General features: G+C 41.3%; 1 protein-coding gene across 9 annotated transcripts in view; it reads right to left on the reverse strand.

Moving 5' to 3' along the window:
• The window catches only part of SGMS2 (sphingomyelin synthase 2), a 91,080-nt gene extending 74,708 nt beyond the window's left edge, over positions 1 to 16,372 (reverse strand). For 5 of the 9 annotated variants that reach the window (XM_017958930.3, XM_017958933.3, XM_017958939.3 and 2 more), the window contains exon 1: positions 16,147 to 16,254. The gene's annotated coding sequence lies outside the window, so the exon portion shown is untranslated. Of the gene's footprint in view, positions 1 to 15,666; positions 16,054 to 16,146 lie in introns of those variants that run through there. The other 4 variants (XM_017958931.3, XM_021939156.2, XM_003899067.5 and 1 more) reach the window with 3 other exon arrangements.
• Between the last annotated feature and the right edge of the window lie 47 nt (positions 16,373 to 16,419).

Raw genomic sequence — 16,419 nt, forward strand, 5'->3', positions numbered from 1 at the left:
CGGTCTTTTCAAATCACAACAGCTAATATTTGTACAACACTGACCACCCAAAAACAGCCCTCGCCCAGTTAGGAGGAGCCAAGTCAGGCACTATTACAGTACAGTGAATCTTAGTGAAAACATAACATGAGGAAATCAGAGCTCTATCAAGAAAAGCTCTTTTGACTCGCTTACATCAATAACAAGAAAATATATATCTTTCTGCAGTTTCAAGACATTGGGGCAAGATTCTATAAGTTTAGTTGAAAAAAGTGAAAAATCACATATGTATGTGCATATGTGTATAAAAGTTATGTGGATTAAAACAAGATATATGAAATACTTCATTCCTTCAGTTTTCTATTAAATGTAGTCTTTAATTAGGGTGACCATATAATTTAACATCCAAACCTGGCCAGTTTTGAGAGTCAAAGACAGCCTTACTAATGAATAAGTATACTAGGACAATAGTACACACCATGACTAGTGTGAACCAGGACACAGAATCACCTTAATTATTACAGAATAAAGGCCATGGGAAGCTGCAAGAGTTCATGAAATAGAAATCAGATGGAATAATATTAAAAAATGTGTCTCCCTCTAGTAAAGTTTTAAAAAGCTTTTAAAAAATAAATTTTAAAAGATCACTTCAAGAAAATATTCTGTCTATATGGGGAATTTATGTTCAAGGGACTTAAAGAATGAACAGCAAAGTATTAAAATAGAGTATTAATCTCAAATAAGATCAGAATCTTAAGTTAATATTTTCTTTAGTTAAGAAATTCAATCCCTTCTAAAAGCACAAGCAAATCCTATATAGCCATTTATATACCACAGTCTCTAGTAACATTATTTTTGTTACTAGGAAACATTTGCACAAAAACAAGATTTATAACCTCCTCTCGCTTCTACCCCTCCACCTAAAGGAATAATCCTCCATTAGCAATACACTTAATATCTCCACAGCAACTAGTATAATTGGGGTGTTGCAACAGGAGGATAATGAAGTGGAAAACAAACTGATAGAAGTAGGAGAGAAGGGAAAAAAAACAATCACTTCCAGACAGCCCTGGTAGCAAAATAACTACCAGGGGAGGGGGGTGGTGGAGGGGGGAAGTTGCTAAAAAGAACCCTTTTGAAGTTGCCATAGTCAACTGCTACCAGGCAAATAGAACCCAAACTTTCTAGGCCTCTAAGCTACTTAAATGTGCAATGGAGCAAATGAAAGTTTCAAAAATGGTAAATTGTATGAAGTAAATTCAGAGATGTCTTCACCCAAAGAACTCAAGAGGTGGGGGAAAGATGGGGTTTCTGAAATGGGTAAGAAGGGGATTTCCACAGGTTTTCATATATGACTCCCAAGAAAGTACAGGGTACAAATGAAATGTCCAAGAAAGGAATGGAGCTAAGCAAGCCTTCAGAATCAATCACTGGCAATTGGCTTGGTGGTGGTGGAGGAAGAGTCAGAGAGGAGAGGGAGTGATGTAATTCTGGGCAAAGATATCCTCAGCCCAGGCAAGGCAGTGGCTACAGAAGGCAGGTGGTGCAGGAAGAGGTTAGCAGATTGACTGGAAAACAGGAAACCTGGGTTCTTCATTTGCTTCTGCCTAAGAGAACACAGTAGCAGATGATGTAAGCAAAAATACAGCATTCAAGAATATTCAAGTCACTAACTCAGCAAACATGTATGAATTGGCATCATGCTAGGAAGTACTAAAAAAAAAAAAAAAAAGATAAACTCTGCTCAAGGAGCTCTGTCTAGAAGAAATACAATATAAACAGAAAACCAGATTATAATATGGTAGTGGAGTGACAAGGGCCTGCAAACTCTGAAACAAAAAGAAGACTGGTTTTGATACTATACTAGAGTTACACAAGATGCAACCATTAGGAGAAACCAGTGAAGGCTAACAAAACCCTCTGAATCATCTTTGTAACTTCCTGCAAATGCACAATTATTTCAAAAAAATTTTTTTAATATGTAACTTCAAAAAAAAAAAGAAGAAGAAGAAGAAGAAGAAAAAGGCCTCTGGCCCACAGGGTAAAGTGGAAAAGAGAGAGAGCAGGAAAGTTTCCTGCAGGGGATGCTGGAGGTAATTCAGCTGTGCTTTGAATCACTTCTCTAAAAATGCTCAACAAGATCTCAAGTATCTTCCACATTGCTAAACCCAACGAACATTGTGTTCTCATCTTACTCAACTCTTCAAGAACTTACAAGAGAACTGATTACTCCACCCTGTCTTAAATATTTGGTTCCTGCGGCATCTGCGACACTGTTCTTTTGGTCCTCCTCACTGGTTACCCTATGGTCTCCTACTTCACCTATTAACTGTTATTTCTCAGGGCCTCTCTGCCTACAAAATATTCCCTGGTGATTCTAGACTTCCCATAACTTTACATATGACTTCTATACTGACACAACTCTGGCCCTGATCTCACCCCTGAATGCAGGTCTCTGCATCACAACTGGCTATTTGACATCTGTCACTATTGGGATGACTAATGGGCAACTCTAATCAACGGCTAAACTACAACTCTTTACCCACAAAAAAAAAAAACTAGGAGTCATGCTTAATTTTTTCTACTATTATGCCACATATTGTACCTGTAAGTCTCCAGAACTCTCAAACCCAGCCATCATTCTCGATCTCCAACACCACCACTCTTCCCCAAGTTGCATCAATTCTCATATAGAATGCTCCCAATAGCCTCATAACTCTCCTTCCTTCTACTCTAACCCCCTCCTACTCCACTCTCTGCCGGCCCAGCAGCCAGAGGGATCTATTACAGATGTAAATCAGACCTCACTCTCCCTCTTATGTCACATCACAATGCCTTATCATGGCATTTGGAACAAGGCTCATACTCCTTACAAAGCCTGCAAGCCCTACCCAACTCGATCCCACCTGCCTTGCCACACCCATCTCTCACCTACTTCTGCTGCTCACAGGCTGCAGCAGATTGGCCTTCCTCCCATTCCTGTATAAGCACACTCTTTCCCTCCACAGGTTGTACATGCTGTTCACTCTGCTGAGTCTTTCTCATCCTTCACATCTCAGTGTAAATCTGACCTCTTCTGACGAACCTTTCCTGACTGTCCTAGGGTAGGCCACTCCAGTCACTATTTCCTTCCAAGAACTAGTCCAAATCTCAGCTTATTCATTGGTATTACTTGCCTACCATCCTATCAATCCTGCTTTCCAACACCTTTTCCTCTCTCAACATATACAACCGATTTCCATTGGAGGAGAAACCTAGACTCCTATTTACTGCTGAATCCCCAGAATCAAAAATGAGGTCTAGCACCTAGCAAGTGCCCCAAAAAAAAAAAAAAAAAAAAAAAAAAAAAAAGTGTTAAATACATTAATCAATTTCCAAAGGAATGGAGGAGGGCTTGGGACTGTGTCTCAGCAATCTGTGTCATGTAGGTATTTGATTAAGTCAATATATTTATGAAATCCAAGGCAACCTATCCTGGGAGCTTGATGAATGCAGTGACTTCCCCAGTAGTCAGTGAATTTTCTGCTACGAAATCCTTCATCTGCACTGAGTTATTTTTCCTCCAGAGAACTGTACTCTACTATCCCTTCCCTCTCCTGCCCATCCTCTCTCCCAGTCTCTCTACAATGCCTGGGTCTTCTTACATTCTAATCATATCTGTTCCTGGCCGCTGAGTATTTGATATCAAGTAATATTTTCTCTGATCGAGGTTTTACAGTGGCCTTGCTTCCCAAACTGTCACAATAAGCAACTGAGGAAGAGCACAAATTAGTAAACAACATTACACACAAAAACAAGGCAAGGATAGGGTAAAGACGATGGTGGACAAGAGGTAGACAATGAGGTGATAGATCAGGAGTTAAATGTACTGATGCACTGGAGGTAAGAGACCAGACCAGATGCTAAAGAGTATGAGTGGCCATCTTTCCCATACTCATGAATCAAATAATCTAAACATTTCATTTACAGGCCCAGGCACATCTCCTGGCATGGATAGTCACAAATCGAAGGTACAGATAACCTCAGAGAGAAGTTTCACTGTAACATTTGTTAACTCATACTTGCAAAAGACTCTAGAACCAGTGTGCTGTGGCACTCACTGAGTAACTCCATGATATAATTCAGTTTTTAAAATACAACATGCCAAAGTCATTGGATGGCAACGCTTAATGAATTGTCTCCAGATTTATGTGGGATATTGTTCCTTAAGGATAAGGCTGGTTAGAGCTGCACCGCCCAGTATAGGAGGTGCCAGGCACACGTGGCAACTGAGTGCTTGATATGTAGCTGGTCTGAATTCAGACATCGTGTAAGTGTAGAATATACATCAGATTTCAAAGGCTTGGAAGAGAATGTAAAAATTTCAAGAATTTTGTATTGATTATAACTGGTAACATTACATATAATATTTTGGTATATTAGGCTAAATAAAATGTTATAAAAATAATTTCATCTGTTTCTTTTTACTTTTTGTAATGTGGCTATTGGAAAAATCAATTACATAAATGGCAATCATGTATGGCTCACATTATATTTCCATTGACAGTACTAGGTTCTTGGGAGATGGTTAACTCTTTAGGGATGCTGGGCACATTGGTCCAGAGTCTGCTCTTTCTAAGCTCAGAAACTAGTTCATCAAAGAGAAATAAGCTCTAGTTCATATTAACAAAAGATGCAACAGAGAACATCAGTCTTTAAACTTATCAACAATTGCTGGGAGATGGAAAAGATACCCTTCTGGTACCAGCGAAGGTTTCTTACTTGGCTACTTATATAGCCAAGACATCCCCATTCTGTCATGGAGATACTGGCAGGACAAAGCAAACTATTAACCAAGAATTGTGCTTGACAAGGATAAAATGTAAGCAAATGAGTCAGAGTCTGATGGGATACTACACCCACAGAGCCAGGGCTCAAGAAGTTTCTAAATTAGAGAAGCAAGGGCCTAGAAAAATCTCTAAAAGCATTTTAGAATACAGACCAAAACTTTCTATCCTCCCACATCAAGTTTTTATTCAAACATGCACATTTATAAGAGGAATTCAATCCATCTTATATGTACAGATATTTTCCTCTTAAAGTCGCAAAGTGACTCCAAATCTAAAAAGAATGTATTTAAAAGAATTACAAACACTAAAATATTCTATCTCTATGGTTTTCAATTTTTTTATACTTCTACATAAGACAATCTCTTCCCCCTAGAAACTGCTATGTATATTAACACCATCCAGCTAATTTTCCACCTGTATTTCATAAAAATTACCAAAATTCTACACTATTTCTGATTCCATTTTTTAAGACACAAGAAAATTCCCAAGATTTTATTTCTTACACTAGTGCTATTGCTACATTGTACAAAGAGAAGACCTTTAACTGAATATAGGATTGTTATCACAGGGTTCCTTAAAAAAATAACCCCATCTATTGTTATAATTCTTACTCATTTTATTTTTAGAGATGCGGTCTAACTGTTGCCCAGGCTGGAGTGCCGTGGCATGATCATAGCTCACTGCAGACTCTAAATCCTGGGCTCAAGAGATTCACCTGCCTCGGTTTCCTGAGTAGCTGGGACTACAGGTCCATGCCACACCTCGCTAATTTTGGAGGAGGGGGAGGCGGGGTGCGGGGGAGGCAGGGGGGTTGGCGGGGCGGGGGGGAGGCGGGAGGCAGGGGTGGGGCGGAATAGGGATGGAGGCCTGGCTATTTTGCCCAAACTGGTCTCAAACTCCTGGCCTTAAGTGATCCTCTCACCTTGGCCTTCCAAAGCACTGGGATTACAGGCATGAGCAACTGGGCCCAGCCTCTTGTTCTTTTTACTTTCAGAAGTTGACACTATGATTCTGAGATACTGTCTACTCTGAGAGTCTATAGCCCTCTACATACTTACAATAGATGACCCAATGAATGACGCCACCTTTTGTTTACAGCTGTTGTTCTCTGGGACTTCATAATAACATTGCTAGTCAAACAGAGATAATACAAGATCTTTAAAAATTAAAAGGAACTTGGAGTAAAAATTAAGCGATAATCTCCACCATCCCAGTATCACCATGCTGGGACTATCATTTCACCCTAAACAAATGCAAAGGCATGACACAACTACACGGGATGCAGAGACACATTCCTGTTAGGCAACTCTGACAAAAAAGGCTCAAGTGGCTCTACCTGCTCCAGAATCACTAAGACACTTTTTTCCTGGAAACCTTGGTACTGTCATTTTAAATAATTGCTAGGTATAGAAATACATAGAATTATCAAAAATTAACTCTCCCTCCCACAAAGTGGTTAATTTTACATATAAATAAAACAGCCCTCAAAATGTAAACCTTGCTATTCTTTTTTTTTTTTTCTGAGAAGGAGTCTCACTTTGTCTCCCAGGCTGGAGTGCGGTGGCACGATCTCGGCTCACTGCAAGCTCCACCTCCCGGGTTCACGCCATTCTCCTGCCTCAGCCTCCCGAGTAGCTGGGACTACAGGCGCCCGCCACCACGCCCGGCTAATTTTTTGTATTTCTAGTAGAGACGGGGTTTCATCGTGTTAGCCAGGATGGTCTCGATCTCCTGACCTCGTGATCCGCCCACCTCGGCCTCCCAAAGTGCTGGGATTACAGGCGTGAGCCACCGCGCCCAGCCAACCTTGCTATTCTTCATGTGTCTGTAATAAATCATGAGATCAGGCAGCCCTCTCCTAGGACTGGCATAAGGAACAAATCAAAACACAGATTGCTCTGTCTTTGTTTCTACTGCTGCTCTATCAAGTTACCACAAAGTCAGTGGCTTAAAAGAACACAGATTTTTTTTCTCCTACAGTTCTGGAGTTCAGAAGTCCCAAATGGATCCCTCTGAGCTAAACATCACAGTGTCAGAAGGACTGTACTCCTTTCTGGAGGCTCCATGGGAGAGCTCATTTCCTTGCCTCCTCCAGCTTCTGGAGACTGTGTGCATTCCTTGGCTTGTGGCCTCCTTCCATTTTCAAAGCCAGCAATGGATGTTTGAGTTTTTCCAATAATGTCAACTTTCCTGCTGTGACTCTTCTGCTTCCCTTTTCCACTCAGAAGATCCCTGTGATTACACTGGGCTCATCCAGATGATCTAGGATAATGTTAATGTCAATATCAGCTGGTCAGCACCCTTAACTCCATCTGCAACCCGAATTCCCCCTTCCATGCAGGATGAGTGAGAATCCCTTACCCGAAATGCTTGGGACCAGAAGTGTTTTGGATTTTTTAAATTTTGGAGTATTCTCATTATTTTTCATATACATCTTATACACACAGATTGAAGGTAATTTTGTATGTTTTAAATAATTTTGTGCATGAAACAAAGTTTTGACTGTTTTAACTATGACCAATCATGTGACATTAGGTGTACAATTTTTCATTTACGGTGTCACACTGGCACTCAAAAAGTTTCAGATCTTGGAGCATTTTGGATTTTCGGATTAGGAATGTTCAAGCTATATACCATAACAGATTCATAGGTTCTGGGAATTAAGATGTGAACATCTTTGGAGAGCCATTATTTTGCTCACTACCATCTCCAACAGTAATTAGAAAACAAAGAAACCTCAAGTGTACAAGCTACTCTCCTCCAATAAAGATTTTTAACTATTTTAATTTACAACAAATGAAAACCCTAAAGCTAAAAAAATAAAACGAATGCTGTTAGGACAAGAGACCTGAGATTGCTGCTCGTCTTGCTTAGCTGAGTGTGCTGAGTGGGGAATGGGAGAATGCATGCTTCCTTCCCAGACCATCACCAGGGTCGACCATGCACTCAGCTTTTACAGAGAAATGCTTGATAACACCATAGTGAAAATTAGTATCAACGTCTTTTTTCTTTTTTTGAGAAAGGATCTCGCTCTGTCGCCCAGGTTGGAGTGCAGTGGCGCAATCTCAGCTCACTGCAGTCTCAGCCTCCCGGGATAAAGCAATCCTACCACCTCTGCCTCCCAAACAGCTGGGACTTCAGGTATGCACCACCAGGCCCGGCTAACTTTTGTGTTTTTTGTAGAGGAGGGGTTGCATCATGTTGCCTGGGCTAGTCTCAAACTCCTGGACTCAAGCCATCCACCCACCTTGGCCTCCCAAAGTGCTGGGACTATAGGTGTGAGCCACAGTGCCCAGTCTATCAATGTCTTTCAATAGCAATATTGAAATACATAATCTAATTGTAATCCTCCACACGGTAAATCACGGAGTTGATCATATGTTTGAACAGGTGCAATTTTTTCTTTGGCAAAATTGCAATATACAAGGACACAAATAGGGCCCAAACTGTGAGAAACATGCTAGATTCCACAAGCAACAGTGCAGTGATTAGACTCTGCAGTAAGGCTGCCTGCTTTCAAAATCTAATTCAACTATTTACCACCTGTGTGGCCTTAAGTAAGTGACTTAACCTCTCTGTGTCTCAAGTAGGGATCCTTAAAGCGAATTTTAAGAGTAAATGAGTAACAGTTTTAAGTACTTAGAACAAACCCTGACACATAGTGAAAATAAGTATTTGTTAAATAAACTTTTAAATGCTCCTGCTTGCTGCTTATAACTTGCCAATCAAACTATATTTCAAGGGAGCAAACTTCTCAGCCCTAGCTAATTTAGCATATGGCATACATTTTATATATATGTAAATATATTCAATGACATTCATGCAGAATAAGTGGTATATTACACTAACCAAAACAATACACTTTGTTGCTATTAAAGTTTGGTAGCAATTACTGGGGTAGTAATAACTGGGTGGTTCAACAACTCGCTGAACAAATGCAAATGTCAGAAGACAGTAGCAGCTGTGTTAAATAAACTGTCTCAGGGCCTCCTAAAGAAAGACGCACAGCATTGGCGAGGACAGTAGGGTTTGTGATTCTTAGTGGCCCAGGCACTTTCTGGGACAGTGGTGTTCATGGTACAATACTCCCCAGAAGCCTAAGCTCTGTGAGGGACAGTACCAGTTGTGCTAGACTACCGCTACCAGCATCTGCTAAGAGGGCAGGCATATTGTGACTGTGGCTTCAAAAGCTTTTCAGCATTCACAGCTGATGTTATACACTTCTTATGAAAGTTCTTGAATTGAATGGCAGTGTACAACCAACTTCAATCATTTTATTTTAACCCCAAAGGAAAGGGGGCAGGGAAAAATACGGGACAGGTTCCAGCTCCTATTAGCACAGCCAAGATGTAACACATGAATGTGGATATACCATTCCAAAAGAAACATGCTACCTTAACGAGAAAGAATGGTTCCATTTGACACAATAAGACTGAACTCTGTTTTAAAAGTTCGAAGTGCAGCTTATATGCAGAAAATAACGATTGCTGAGCCCTTGAATATTTACTGTGAAGCAGGCATTACTCTCAATATTTTACACACAGGGAGCCATGTAATTCGTACAGTCACTTTATGGGGTAAATATTATTTTACTCCCGTTATGCAGCCAGGAAATAGAGGTTCACCTGTGGAAGCTGCTCCGGGGCATCTAGTGGTGAGCAGCAGTGCTGTGACTCAAGTCCAAGCCCGCCTAAGCCTGTCAGGGTTCACCTCTGGCATAATTTCATGATCTTAAGGCAGCACAGACCAGAGGAATGTTCCAGAAGCACGTACACATACAGTCCTATATCAAACTATGTCTCTCAAAACCCAACATATCGCTGAAGCTAGCGGAGAGAAGACAGAAAGCTATGCAGGGTACTGGGAAGTGTATGGCATTAGAATCACTTGGGCCTGCCCTCAAATCCCTGCTCCACTTCCCACCGGCTCTGTACCCTTGGCTACTTTAAGGTTACTTTTGCCTTGTTTCACCTTTAAATACTTTCCTAATTGTTTCCATACCTCCAGAGTGGATAGAATTTCCATTTTGCAGAGCTGTCTGAAGATAAGATAGCAGTTCATTTAATCTTCACTAGTATTTACGGTATCATTATTTAACCACCACTATCTATAAACACTAAATCCATGTTCTGTGTTTGGGGAAGCTTGGAGAATCCACACAATTGACCTCTCTCTGTTTCAAAGACTGAACTTCACATTCAACTAATGCTGCAAGTCTTCCTGAACGATCTCCACCTCTGTTTGGAAACAGGATGCTATCTAAGGTCTAATACCTAGAATCTATGAGGAACTTAAATATACAAGCAAAAAAAAAAAAAAAAAAAAAAACATTAAAAAATGGGCAAAGCCACAAACTGACACTTCTCAAAAGACAACATACACACAGCCAACAAGCATATGAAAAAATGCTCAACATCATTAATTACTAGAGAAATGCAAACCAAAACCACAATAGATACCATCTCATACTAGTCAGAATGGCTATTATTAAAAAGTCAAAAAACATGCTGGCAAGGTTGCAGAGAAAAGAGAACACTTATATACTGCTAGTGGGAATGTAAATTAGCTCAGATAATCACTGTGGAAAGCAGTTTAGACATTTCTCAAAGAACTGAAAACAGAACTACCATTTGACCCAGCAATGTCATTACTAGATATAAACCCAAAAGAATAAAAATCATTCTACCATAAAGATATATGCACATGTATGTTCATCACAGCACTATTCACAATAGCAAACACATGGAATCAACCTAGATGCCCATCAACAGTGGACTGGGTAATGAAAATGTGGTACATATATACCATGGAATACTATGCAGTCATAAAAATGAATGAAATCGTGTCCTGTGCGGCAACATGCACATAGCTGGAGGCCATTATCCTAAGTGAATTAATGCAGGAATGGAAAACCAAGTACTGAATGTTCTCACAAATAAGCGGGAGCTAAACACTGAGTACACATGGACCCTAAGAAGCGAACAACAGACACGGGGGCCTACTTCAGGGTAGAGGGTAGGAGGAGGGTGAAGACTGAAAAACTACCTATCAGTTACTATACTATCTGAGTGACAAAATAATATGTACATCAAACCCCTGTGATACACAATTTACCCATGTAACAAACCTGCACACCCAAAATAAAAGCTGGAAGGAAAAATAAAGGAATTGCGTGGCTGAGCAGGGTGGCTCTTGCCTGTTATTCAAGCACTTTAGAAGGCTGAGGTGGGAGGATAGCTTGAGTCCAGGCATTCAAGACCAACCTGGGCAGCATAGCAACACTCTGTCTCAATTTAAAAAAGTAAAAGAATAATAATATAAATAGTAAATAGGGGTATAGTGAAAGAAAAGACTGTACATATAAAAGTAACAATTCAGTTAAAGTTTCTTCTTTAAAAAAATGTGCACAAGTTTAGTTTGAAAGTTTTAAGCGAGATATCAATTTAAATAAATATAAACACAAAATTATAAGGCTGAATTTCAAATTGTATAGGAGTTTGTCAATAGAGGGAAAACCAATTATAAAATAACTCATCTGATTTGACTTTAATTCTATTAGCTGTTTCTTTAAACTTTGCTTTGAATTACAAGTCATTGTTAGAAATTAATAAAGTGAACTGATCTGGGTATCCATATGAAGTGGCTGAAATGAACACTACTCATATTCGAACATCCTTTATCAAAAACTTAAAGATAAATTAACACTGGAAATCAAAATAGAAAACCGAAGGAAAAACTAAAATTTTGACTCAGAGTAGCAAAGGTGTGATATTATTGTAAAGCTTCAGAATGTTTCAAGAAATGCTTTATATTTATAATGAAAATAAACTAACGGAAATTTCTCGCACTTTGATTAAATCAGCCCCAAAATGTCAAACAACAAATGTGTAACGTTTTAAAAAATAGGTGACCTATTTAAAGTGGATGGAACTTATTCTAAAGCTAGTGATAAGGCTGCTAAATGCAACACCTGAAAGTCATTCATCTATCTCACTGGGTTCTAATGCTTCATCAAACTGTAGAAGTAGAATGTCCTTCAGAGAGCTCCTCGGCAAAATTAGCAGCCCTCCCTTCTGCTATACTTCCCCACAAAAGACATTTAGCTTCATGGCTAATAAAAAATAACAAACGCAAACAATACTTTAAGAAAGTTTGTATGTTCCCTTTTCAACAGATAAATTCCTTGCATAATGAGCTACTGATCCACTGTGCAGCTCCACAGAGAAAGTTGATCCTATTGCTGAAGTCTTATGAGACACGCTAAAGGAACTCAGAAATTAGGACTCTGGAATTTTAAATTAAAGAGACAGGGAACAGTTCTCTAATTCTGAACACAGTTTAGAAAAAAGGGCAGCTAAATTAAACATTATGTTTCACTTTTAAAAATGCAAAATAACTGAAATAATCATGAACGTGTAGACAGATATCGCCATAAAGATTTAAAGCAGAGCTGCTTAAAATAGTGAACACTAGAAACAAACTAAGTGTTCAGCAATTGGGGATTGCTTGAGACACAGCCACGTAACAGAAAACTAAAAATGAGGCTGTGTTAGAGTATGTTAGTGACACACAGTTGTCCATGTTTGGATGAGGAGAGAAAATCTAAGTTGGAACACAGAGAACGAACCCATTTTTGTGGAGATAAATTTTAGCTGTGCAACTTCAGGAAAGTTACTTAATTTCCCTAAAACAGTTTTATCCTCAGTAAGAGAAGGTAATAAGAGTACCTACCTCACCGGATTTCAGTGGGGATTACAAGAGATTTGATATATAAAGCAACTGTCACGTTGCCTGGCCCATAGTAAGATCAATACTTGTTAGCTGTTTGTGTTATCTGTGCATAGGGGCAAAAACGAAGGAGATAGTTGCTACCCAAGGCTTACAGCCCAGTAGAGACGTAATCAAGAGGGGGCAGATATAAATGTTAAATGAGTTTCTGGGTGGTGAGATTATGGCTGATTTGTTTTGCCTATACTTATAAATTTCCATAAGTAACACATTACTTATAATATGGGGAAAACTAATAAATTGGAATACTCATACACTGATAATCCTCTTAAAAATCTACCAGTGTTTTGTTCACAGTAAGTAAATCTTTTTTTGTTTTGTTTTGAGACAGAGTCTAGCTCTGTCACCCAGGCTGTAGTGCAGTGATGGAATCTCAGCTCACTGCAACCTCCACCTCCCGGGTTCAAGCGATTCTCCTGCGTCAGCCTCCCGAGTATCTGGGACTACAGGCGAGCACCAACATGCCTGGCTAATCTTTGTATTTTTAGTAGAGACGGAATTTCACCATATTGGCCAGGCTGCTCTTGAACTTCTGACGTCAAGAGATCTGCCTGCCTCAGCCTCCCAAAGTGCTGGAATTACAGGCATGAGCCACTGCGCCCAGTCACACAGCAAATATATCTTAGTTGAGCTGAGCTGACCCTTCAGATTTCATTTAAACAAGCTTGCTTTGAATATTTAAAATTATTTAAACCGAAGAGCTATCACTTGTCCATAATATTTTACTGGGTAAAGCAAGAAGGCATACTTTTATTATTCAGCCTCATAAAGAATTTATGAGCCCCTATTCAAGACCATTCAGAATGCCACCAGATCTCCTATTATCAGTGGGAGGCAGCCTATGACAGCCTAATCACTTCTTGTCTCTTCCCAAGTCCCCAGCACTCTCCTTTTTTGACTCCTATTTCCCCCTCTTGATAATCACAGCCTGAGGTCTCTACTGGACTGTAAGCCTTGGGGTAGCAACTATCAACTTCGTGAGCATTGCTAGCCCCTAGCACGGTGGCTGTTATGTAGTTGTTGCATACTAAAGGTTCAGCAAATAAATATCTGGTACTAGTAGTTCAAGACAAAGCCTTCAATTTCTCCATTGAGACAATGCGCTAAAGGTGAGTAAGTCATTGTTTAGTCTAAAACTGTCCAAAACTCTCAGTAATTATTCCTTCAAAAAAGAAACATCTCACCTCAAAGTATCACTTTAAAAGAAAGTTCTCACTGGTATTCCATTGTCTATTTTAATAGTTCTAAGATTATTTCAATTTTTTCCCTGTATTTTGTTTAAAGTCCCACAAAAATCTCAAAGAGCTTAAGTGAACTTGCTCAAAGGAACACAGCTCAGAGAGCCTTAGGTCTCCTGGACTCCCATGTCCACGATCTCACTACACGGTACAATGATAACACAGCTCCCAGATCTTCTACCCTATAAGTTGTTATAGTTATGGTAAGAGCGCATGTCTTCAATAACACGTGCACAGTGCTAAAGTTTCTTCCAAACATTTCCTAGGGCTTTTACAAGATTCTGGGAGGGGAGAAACTCAGAACAGGGTGCAGCCACCTCAAGGAGTCCAAGTGCTTCCCTCTAGATTCACAAGTCAACCAGCTTTACTTAAAAATGAAACCAAAGGAACCAAATTAAACATTAACTTGTTTAAAAAAAAACTCAAAAAACAAAACAAAAAAACCACTTCAACCAGACTATTGTGAAGTAAGAATTTCAGAAGACCAAGGAAAGGGCCATAAAGAGGACATTTTGCACTGCTTGCACTGCTTCTTTAGAGAAAAAAAGGTAAAGGTAAAGTTTGCTTCCTACACATTCTTCCTGTAAATTCCAGGTTGTCACTTTCAGCCATTGCTCTGACATTGTTTAAACAGTAAATGGAAGTTCCCATGACACAGGATGAAAACCATAACCTTCTCAGGTACCCGTACTAAAATGTTTAACTTGCTGAAAACATCACTTCCCAATCTAAAGAACTTGCCACAGCATTTCACACGCTAACCCTCGGCCCACCAGGCTTATAAGAAGGACATTCTGTGGAAATTAATTGGTTATTAGCTAAGCCAGCTGGAACATACTATTATTTATATATAAACAGCTACAATTTGTTGGGGTCTGTTTTGTACCAGACATTATGAGAGGTCTTTTGCGCTTTAATCCTCATTATTATCCTCATTATTAATCCTTATTTAATCCACCTTATTATCTGAAGTAGAAATAATCCCATTTTACTGGTTCAGAATGTTTAATGTACCTGAGCACCCACCGTTAATACAGAAGACTGGAAATGAAACCAAGGATTTGAAAAGTTAGGTACAGATTCAAAATCCACGCCGAATCCAGTAACACTAAACAGTTGAATCTCTTCAAACATAACACACACGTCAAAATGACTTTAAGGTCATTTTAGAGCATGCAAGACTTGAAATAGAGGAATGGCAACATTAATAAAAAAGACTGCAGGACATAACATTTTAAGTTGGTTTCAAACCGCGGATAAGTAATGATTATCCATACTACTGACTGGATGTTGACAGGGGTTCACTGCCCCTTATTTTCGCTGAGAAACCAAGTCTTCCCCTCCCTAAGGGGAGCAGCTCTGAAATGCCACACGTTGAAGGGTTTCGGTGTGGGCTGCCCAAGAGCTGGGCTGTTACTGTTCACACATCATCAGTAAGTGCCTCTCAAAAAAGAAAAAAAAAAAAAAGAAAGAAAAACAACCCCCCCCCCCCACACACACACACAGTCCCTCCTCCACCACCTGAACTTCAGCCCTGACCTCTAGAGTGGTTCTGGACAATCTGTGGTTTATAACCTGTGCCCTTTCAACGCCAGGAACAAGGTACCCGAAATGGGTTGCAAATGAATGCGCTGACTGCTCAGAGGAAGGAGACTAAGGCACATATCTCTCCTCCAGACCACAAAATCGAGGAAGGATGCCCTGGGCGGGGAGGGTGGGGGCCGGATTAGAGCCACGTCCCCGCTTCGCAATCCACCTTTCCCCTCCCGCGCTTCGGAGGACTCGCCGCTCCCCAGCCCATCCTCCTCCTGGCCCCTCCGCGCGCTCCTTACCCGCTGGTAGCCGGGGCTCCAGACACTCCCAGCTGAAGGCACTTGCTCCCGGGAAGGGGATCTGCCACGGGATGGAGCCCGCTGTCGCAGCCGCCGCGGCCAGGTCCGGGCGTCACCACCCCCGGGCCGAAGCCGCTAGAAAGTTTGCTCGGGGTCTCGCCCTCCCACGCCGCGGCCTGTCTAGGGGAAGCAGCTCTCCAGGTCCCTCCCGCGGCCGCCGCCCCCGAGGCCGCACTCGGCGGCGCTGCAGCACCGGCCAGGCTCCGAGCGGCCGAAGGCGGCTCCGTGCACGCCGAGGGCTGGGTCTCCCCGCCCCACTCAGCCCACGGCGCGGCGCTCAGTGTTGACCGCGGCCCCGCGCCCGCTCTCCCCGCCTGCCGCGCGCGGCCAGCTCCCTGCACCCTGCGCCCAGCGCGCTCCTGACATCATTCATTCTCTCACACCCTCGCCCGCCCACTCCATTTCCAAACAGTGACTCACCCGTCGGCCCGGTGGCAGCAGTGCCTGTTCCTGCTGCCGTGGCTCTCCAGGCGCAGAGTGGAGCTCGAAAAACCTGCGCGACTTCTTAAGAAGAAAATCCCAGCCGACTCTCCCCTCGCGGCTGTTTAAGGTGCAGAGAAGGAGGGGCTTGGCAGGCAGGGCAGTTTGGCTCCCGGCCGAAAGGCTGAGGGCCTGGAACTGACCTCCCCGAGCGGCAACAGAGATCAATCTGGGAAAGTTCTTTGGGTGCCACTCCCAGCAACTTTCAGGGGT

Source organism: Papio anubis, chromosome 3, assembly GCF_008728515.1.
Source record: "Papio anubis isolate 15944 chromosome 3, Panubis1.0, whole genome shotgun sequence".
Taxonomy (NCBI): Eukaryota; Metazoa; Chordata; class Mammalia; order Primates; family Cercopithecidae; genus Papio; species Papio anubis.